Raw genomic sequence first — 8,863 nt, 5'->3', positions numbered from 1 at the left:
GTAGAATGGGGCAGACAACTGAGGCCCAGGCTTCTTCCTTTAAAAAAAAAAAAAAAAAATTATTTATTTTTGAGAGAAAGAGAGACAGAGAGAGACAGCACATGAGCAGGGGAGGGGCAGAGAGAGAGGGAGACACAGAATCTGAAACAGGCTCCAGGCTCTGAGCTGTCAGCACAGAGCCCCACGCGGGGCTCAAACTCATGGACTGTGAGATCCTGACCTGAACCGAAGTTGGAGGCTTAACCGACTGAGCCACCCAGGCGTCCCGAGGCCCAGCCTTCTTGTCCAGGGAAAACAAACACCTTACAGGAAGAGCCGCTTCCCATAGCAGTTAAAACCCAAACTTGGGGTGACACTTAACCATGGCTGCTCAAAAGCCCAGTAGGTTTTCCAATGAACTCGCCATCATGCTCACGCAGGCAGCAACCCCGTATGAGGGCTCTGAGAGTTCCCAGGGAGGCCGTGGAATGAAATCCTGCAGTCACCGGAATCATTCACTCATTTTACCGACAATTAAAATCAAATGTTCCAGGGGCGCCTGGGTGGTTCAGTCGGTTAGGCGTCCGACTCCAGCTCAGGTCATGATCTCACAGTTGGTGGGTTCGAGCCCCGCATCAGGCTCTGTGCTCACAGCTCGGAGCCTGGAGCCTGCTTCAGATTCTGTGTCTGTCTCTCTCTCTCTGCCCTCCCTGCTTGTGATGTCTCTCTCTCTCTCTCTGTCTCTCAAAAATAAATAAACATTAAAAAACTTCTTTTTTTAAATAAAATCAAATGTTCCAGAGTTTGAAGCTACCACTTTCTGGCTCTGCAGCCCTGATACGTAACAATCGGAGCCTCGGTTTCCTCATCTGTAAAATGGGGATCATAATGGCCTTTTCCTCACTAAACTCCTGTGGGGTTTTAGGAGGTGCTAGGAGTGAGGCATTTTGCACAATGCCTGGCATGCCGTAAGCGCATAATAAATGTCGCTTGTTATCTTCATCTCGTGCTTCTTGCCTGTAACCTTTCCCTTCCTTTCCTCCTGTCCCCCACCTTTGCCCCACCAATAACATAGCTGTTATTTAAAACCAAGTTCAAAAGCTTTGCCCCCTCTCAGGATTTGTCCTTGGACCAGGTGTGGGGTTTGTTGGGCCTCTGAACGCCTTCCTGCCCACATCTCCCTGCCTCGGCGTAGACCTCACAGCCCCCGCCTGGATCCTGCCACCAATCGTCTCTCCACAGACTCTCGGCCACCGTCTCTTCCACATTCCGGGCCGTGGCTAGGCCAGTCCTGCAACGCTCATCTTATTTGTGACTCTGCGGCCGAAAACCCTCTGGTGGTGCTTTGATGCCTTCAGGGTGAGGCCCAAGCCGCCAGCCTCCATGCTTGTCTCCATGGGTCCTTGCTGACCTCACCGGCTTCTTCCATCTCCGCCGCGGCCGACGGGCTTCTCAGCTTTTAGGGACAGGTCTCCCTCCTCTTAGAATGGCACCACCCGGACCCCCTTCCAGCTCCCACCACCCCACAGTGAGCCGACGCAACATGGCAGCCTATTTATTTAGTGGGTCAGCTCCAAAGATCTCCTCTTGGAAGCCTCTCCTTACACAGCACAGGCATACAGACCACATCCTGCATTTGTTATCTTCCAATAGACTTTGATCACTGCCACTGCATCTGGACAATTAGTTGTTAGTCACTTCTTACAATCTGCCGCCATCTTGACAAGGGGAACATGCGAGTAAAAATTACAAGCAAGCGGGGGCGCCTGGGTGGCTCAGTCGGTTGAGTGTTCAACTTGAGCTCGGGTCATGACCTCACGGTGGGTGAGTTCGAGCCCCGCGTCAGGCTCTGCGCCGACAGCTCGGAGCCTGGAGCCTGTTGCGGATTCTGTGTCTCCCTCTCTCTCTGCCCCTCCCCAGCTCATGCTCTCTCTCTCTCTCTGTCTCAAAAATAAATAAAAAAAAAAAAAATTACAAGCAAGTAGCAGCTCCCATTCATTGTTTTCCAGGGCTCGGCACCATTCAAGGCACTTCAGTACCTATTATTAACTCACTTAATCCTCACAACACCGTGAAGTTTCTGTTATTGTCCCATTTTACAGATGAGGAAACCTAGGCACAAAGGCACTAAGTAGTGGTTCTAAGATCAAGCAGTTAGTTTATGCTCAGAGCTTAACGCAGTGCTGATATATAAGAGGCGCTCGGTAAATTCTGTGAGACTGAAATATTTTGACTGTGGTTGAACTACCCCACATTCAGTTGGGTTAGGGACCAGTTCTCTTGTGCACGAGCTAAGGCTCTTCACCTGTGGGTCATTAGCTTGTATTCCAGGCTGAGGCCACACGGCGTGGGATTCAAGCGGGTGCCCGGCTGGCACGCATCCCCCCCTCCAGGTTCTCAGTTAGTTGTTCTGTGAATTCATAGCACACAAATATTTTATGACTGCATTTATTCTTTATAACAATACGAATGAGCAACTGAATAAAAGCCGAATCCCTTGTGAAGCCAGAGGAAGAGTGATTAAATTATAATCATCCTGGATTAATTAATCTATAATATTTGCTCTTTATATGAAAGAAGAAAATCAGCCTTCAACATAAAGGTTATGTACTCCTGAGGTCTGTGTCTTAATAAAGGAAAGGCTTGGGGAAAAAACTTGACAAGCCCCCAAGATACGACATGTTGTAAATGTAGACAGAAGGTTATTACTGATATAAAATATATTCAATGTAATTATCAGCCACAACAAATAATCAGAGCAATGATAATGAATAATTAACATTTTTATCCTCCTATAGTAATGTGTCTAATAGATAAGTGCGCAACATTGAATTAATTTATTGTGCTGCAGTGTTTTTAGTAATGAAAATTGCCTAATCAAAACATCTTTTCCAAGGTATTGCCAGATATTGGCAGAAATCGCCGATAAGGTGTATTTCTTTGTTTTCCGATCTAATTGTAGTAGAGATGCTGTGAAATATTTAGAAAAAACCTAAGGAGAGAAATTGCAGGAAGAATAGACTCAAGGCAAGCTCTAGGCCTCAGTTCAGGGAGAAATCAATTTAAAGACCTCACTTTTGATCCTTGGAGTCAAGGATTCATCAGGGTGTGAGAAGCTGTTGTGCCTGCCCGAGAAAAAAGCCTGTCCACAGGAGAAGGAGGCTTGTGAGTCAGATTCACACAGATCTTCCACGGGTGTCCCTTTATTCGAACCGCCCCTTCCTCGGGTCTTCCTTTCTATAAAGCAGGAAAGGGAAAGATGACCTTCACCAGCAGTTTCAACGCAGAGTTCAAAGTCACTTCCTCTCTGCCCCACGTTATTTTGCGTACATGTTGGACTGTAATGATCTGTTACTTACACCTGCCTTCCTCATCAAGCACGGCAAGGGCCATCTCCTGGTCATCTTTTTATCTTCTGGGCCTTCCCCCAATGCCTGGATGCTCAGTGAAATCATTGATGAATAAATGAACTGCAAGCCTATCTACTTCTACTGCCGGTGGGAGATATAAATGTTAATGGGTCTAACATGGTCATAATCTCACCCCTTTAGAATCCATTAGCTAAAGCAAGCCTGGTGGCCGAAGATACTGAGGAGCGGTAATATGTGAACAATGACTGATTCCACTTAAGGATTCCCATGAAGCAGAAGTCAAAAAATAAAAGAGCCCCCTCTTCGGAGTGTGGAGGGAAGCGTTACCAAGCAGGGCATGACATCAGTTAGGACTTAAGGGGAGAGGCCAAATGGTATCTTAGACCTCTTCTCCCTGTTGTCGTTATTAAAGTTTCTCTATAGCGGCCTCTTTTCAAACTCTAACGTGCATACAGGTCACCTGCAGATCTTGTTACAATGCAGATGCCAACCCTGTAGATCCGAAGTGCAGCGTGAGATTCTGTACTGCTCAGAGGCTCCCAGGTGATGCCAGCACTGCATGCACAGGACCTGAAGAGAAACAAACAGCGTCTTAAGTGCGAAGCGCATATGCTAAATGCACATCCATGGTGTGACGGTGTCTCGTTTTCAAATGTAATGGAGTTGCATGGTGTGTGGTCTGTGACAACCAGAACACGCCTGCCGGTGTAGGTTACACACCGCCCTCGTATTAGTATCTCTGCATTATTTTCACACCAACGACCAGAATTCTGTTGAAAGAGCGAAGGAGATAAAAAGAAGGAAAAGAAATAACCAAATCTATCATGACAATAACTGCCATTAAGTCAACAACGCTGGGAGCCTAGTTCTGTGACAAGCCTTTTATCTGCCACTGAGGCAACTGGGGGGACTTGGGAATCTGACCGAAGCCACAGATCTCAGATGCTGCTGAGCCAAGAATTAACCCCACGCCTGCATGAGGCCAAACTTCATGGTTTGGACAACTGCAGGAACTGTCCGGTCCTGTGACTTGGTCACACATGGTCTAGGGCATTATAAGACCAGAAAGTATACAACAGACACGCGGCCTATAAGGGCTTACCCTTGGATGAATGACATGAGGCATACTCGTGACAAGAGAAGTCAACGTGGTGCTGTGGACTCACCCCAAGTGAGGGGAGGGCCCGACATAAAACCGCCCAGGGAAGGAGGAGTCATTGCCAATCAGGGTTGCCACTGATGGCTTCTTGAAGATGGTGAGGACCAAGTCCAGCTCTAGGGACTGAAGTGAGAGTCGGATTGCAATAAGAATGGAGCGAGAGGAGGGCCTAAGCAGAGGCAGGCATGAACAGGACTTAAGGGAGCAGTGAATGGAGCCATCTGGCCAGACCAGAGAATCCTGTGTGCCCTAGGGATGAGGTTCCCAAATCTGGCTCTGCATGAGACTCACTCACAGAATGAAGTCAAAACACCAACTTCCAGCCTCCCTTTCCCCTAGACTGAGGGCATCAGCATCTCCCTGATAAGTCCATGCCAATGTGATCCCCAAGCAGCAGCCTGCACGGGTCGGGGATGGAGCTCCGGGAGAGCTCTGCCAGCACGGGAGTCTGTGGGGTGGGACACAGGTCATTCCTCTCAGTGTTCCCAGATGTTGTGAAGTGGCTGGCAGGAATTAGGGGCTCGGTGCAGCAATAGAAATAAGCCAAAGTGGCCCAGGAAGGAGAGAGAGAGAGAGAGAGAGAGGCTTTGCTTCGAGAATCTTCAAAGAAAGGTTAAACCCTTGGACTCTTTGCTAGTGGAAGGGGAAACTTGGACATATCTTTCCACAGAACAAACCCCATCTCAAGGGTGTGTAAGTTGTGAGTCTTTTGGCCAGGAACGAAAGTGGGCTACACCAAACCTGGCTGGACTCGAGACCTCCATCTTGTCGTGCCTGGGACTGAGCCAGGGCCTTGAGGTGAACTAGGTGAAGCAGGCAGGGCTGGGCTTAATGAAGAACGCAAGCTTTGCTCTGCTTTTATGCCCAAGGCAGCCCTGATTCCCCCGTCAGCCTCCATGAGGACTCCTAATGCAATCTCTTTAATTCTTGTTTTCAGATTTCTTGAGGGGTCCGACGAAATTTGAAAAGAGGAACCTCCATGTTTAGCCACTATTGATTTATTTTGGTTCCGGTTGGCAGATTTTTATATAAAAACAAAGAACAAAGTAATTCTCCAGGGCTGGCCTGAGCTGATTACATTAGAACCCGTTCTACCCTGTAGAGTTGGGGAGGGCCTGATTTCCATCTGAGCCGCAAGCCCGAGACCAAGAACGATGCAGACACACCAACAGGGGAAAATGAAAATTTAAAGCAAATGCCTGGATGTTGGGGAAGTAAAATGCTGCTAGTTACAGAAGGAGAGAGGTAAGCAAATGACATTCACCGCTGAGTCAAAATCTCAAATCAATTGGTTGGCCTACACTGGTTGAATATATTACTCACTCATCCTCTGGATTTTACCGGTATAGACACACAGCTTCAAAGATACAGTTAGGAGCTGGCTTATCAGTGGCTGCAATCTGAAAACCAATGGCTTAAATGATTGAAGCACAAATGAGGTATCTGGAGATGGCTCATGCAGGGATGTTAAAAAGGCTCCATGAAGCCATCAGGGCCCCAGGCTGTGTCCTATTTACTGCTCTGTCATGCTCTCCATCTGCCTGTTGCCTCATGGCGATAAGATGGCTGCTCTACCTTCACTGCTGCTTCCAAGATCCAGGCAGAAGTAGAGAAGACAAGAGGCAGAGGGACGCATGCCAGCTGAGTCTGCTCCCTTTTGCAGGACCTTGCCGCAGAAGTTCCACCCAAAACTTCAGCTAATATTTCCTTGACCCGAACTGTTCCCAGCACCACAACTGCCATAATCAAGATATCAACCATGTTCATCAACACAAAAGTTTCCCATAGGCCCATTCAAGTCAGTCTCCCCCAGGCAACCACCAATCTCCACACTTACTGAAGAGGTCAAATCATCACTCGATTTCGAGAAAAGCAAGTCAGACTTCAAAAATGGAGGATAACAACTGACTCCAGAAGCCACGGTAAAAGGCACATATGGTTCTGGGGATTATGGGGTCTTTGCTATTGGCAGAACATAGATGGTTGAAGCTACGGGGATCTGATGCGATAAGACAGAAGAATGGAGAAAGGAGCACAAGAAATGAGGAGCTGAGAGGCAGGAGAAGAAGACAAAAGGAAGAGGGAGTACTCATCAGACAGATGAGAGGGACGGATCCGACAAAGCTTCACTGAGGAGGTGCAACATGTAAGATTCTAAAAACTGGGATCACAGTTTCCAGGTGCAATGGAGAGAAAGGGCTTCCCAGCAGAGGGAAGCACAAGTGCAAGTGCGTGGAACGCTTGAGAGAGTGTGAACTGCAATTAGCTCTAGCAGGAGGGACCATAAAAAGGTCGTCAAGAGAGTGAGGACCACACATGCCGCTGTAAGCACTGTATTCTGGGGAGAGTCATTAAAGGATTTGAAGGATGGAGAATCATACGATCACATTTGTGTTTTAGAAAGCAGAGCCTGGCCAAAATCTGTAGGTAAGATTGAAAGAATAGCAAAATTAAGGAGTTGGAAACTGGTACAGTGAATGATCCAGGTGAGAAGTCAAGCCATTGACATGGAGACAGAGAGGGAAGGGAAAGGAAGTGACTCTGGTTAAGATGGTAAGAAGGGAAAATAGGCAGGTTATATAGATTAAGCAAGGTCACGTAGCAAAGAAGAGGCAGAGTGGAAGTTTAAACCTGGCCACGTGACCTTGGACAACTTACATAATTTGGGGCCTTAATCTCCTCATTTGTAAAATAAAGCTAATAATAGTACCTGTTGTTGAGATAGTTCTTTGTGGGGCTCAAGTTTCTGCACATCTTGAGAGAAAGGTACTGACCAGCCTGTGTTTTGGACTATTTTTTCAAGGAGGTTTATATAGCCTTGGAAGACAGAGATCATGTCTCTGTCCAGAGTGAAGGGTAAGCATGTTTACTGCCCATTAAAAAAAGATTCAGGTCCCTTAAGCTGAGGGTTTATCTCAACCCACTGTGGGTACCGGTGTCATCTGGTCCTCTTTGTATCACTGTGTGGGAATTGGCACAATAATGCTGGTACGCGACTACTTCTATTACTGTGAATAACATTGTTCTTTGTCTCTAAGCCAGGAATCTTCTACTAGCATCCAACAAATGATGGCCGGCTAACTTATCAGCTTGAAAATAGGTTAAGTCTCACTCAGACCCTTCATGGTTCCTACCACCTATGTGACAATGATTGGGAACTAATTGGGTTTATACTTATACAGCCCTTGACCAGTGGCTTATGGTAAGCACTCAGTAAGTGTCTCTTGATTCAGGCATCAAGCATAGAATCTTTCAAGTATGCTTCCTGAAGCCTGACTGCCTGGGTTCAAAGCTGGCTCTGTCACCTACTAGCCATAAGAATTTGGGACTGTTACTTCACCTCATCAGTTTCCTCATCTTTCAAATATATATAATAATCATCATGATAACTACCTCACGGAGTTGTTATGAAGTTTTAATGAGATAATGCACATACAATGCTTAGAACAGTATCCAGCCTATAGTGAGCTTTTTAATAAAGTGTAGCCATTATTACTAGGTTATTATTTTTGAAGGAGACAAACCATTTTCTATAGAAATAGAATCATTAAGTGACCAAATTTCAAGAAGTTGTTAACCAGCATTGACTGTAGATATGTTTAATTTCAACCTTAAGATGGTGGTGGTGATGATGATGGTGATGATGATGGTGGTGATGATGAGGGTGACAATGGTGATGATGATGGTGGTGGTGGTGATGATGATGGCGATGATTATGGTGATGATGATGGTGACAATGGTGATGGTGATGGTGGTGGTGGTGATGATGAAGGTGATGATGATGGTGATGATGATGGTGATGACAATAATGATGGTGACAATGGTGATGGTGATGATGATGGTGACAATGGTGATGATGATGGTGGTGGTGGTGATGATGAGGGTGATGGTGATGAGGATGGTGATGAGGATGATGATGGTGACAATGGTGATGATGATGATGGTGGTGATGATGGTGGTGATGATGGTGGTGATGATGGTGATGACAATGATGATGGTGACAATGGTGATGATGATGGTGGTGGTGGTGATGATGGTGGTGGTGGTGATGGTGGTGGTGGTGATGATGGTGGTGGTGATGATGGTGATGACGATGATGATGGTGACAATGGCGATGATGGTGGTGGTGGTGATGATGAGGGTGATGGTGATGATGATGGCAATGATTATGGTGATGATGATGATGGTGACAATGGTGATGGTGATGGTGGTGGTGATGATGAGGGTGATGGTGATGATGATGGCGATGATGGTGACAATGGTGATGATGATGATGGTGGTGATGATGGTGGTGATGATGGTGATGACGATGATGATGGTGACAATGGCGATGATGGTGGTGGTGATGATGATG

This window comes from Acinonyx jubatus, chromosome C1 (assembly GCF_027475565.1).
Source record: "Acinonyx jubatus isolate Ajub_Pintada_27869175 chromosome C1, VMU_Ajub_asm_v1.0, whole genome shotgun sequence".
NCBI lineage: Eukaryota > Metazoa > Chordata > Mammalia > Carnivora > Felidae > Acinonyx > Acinonyx jubatus.
Note: the sequence above shows the minus strand (reverse complement) of the source record.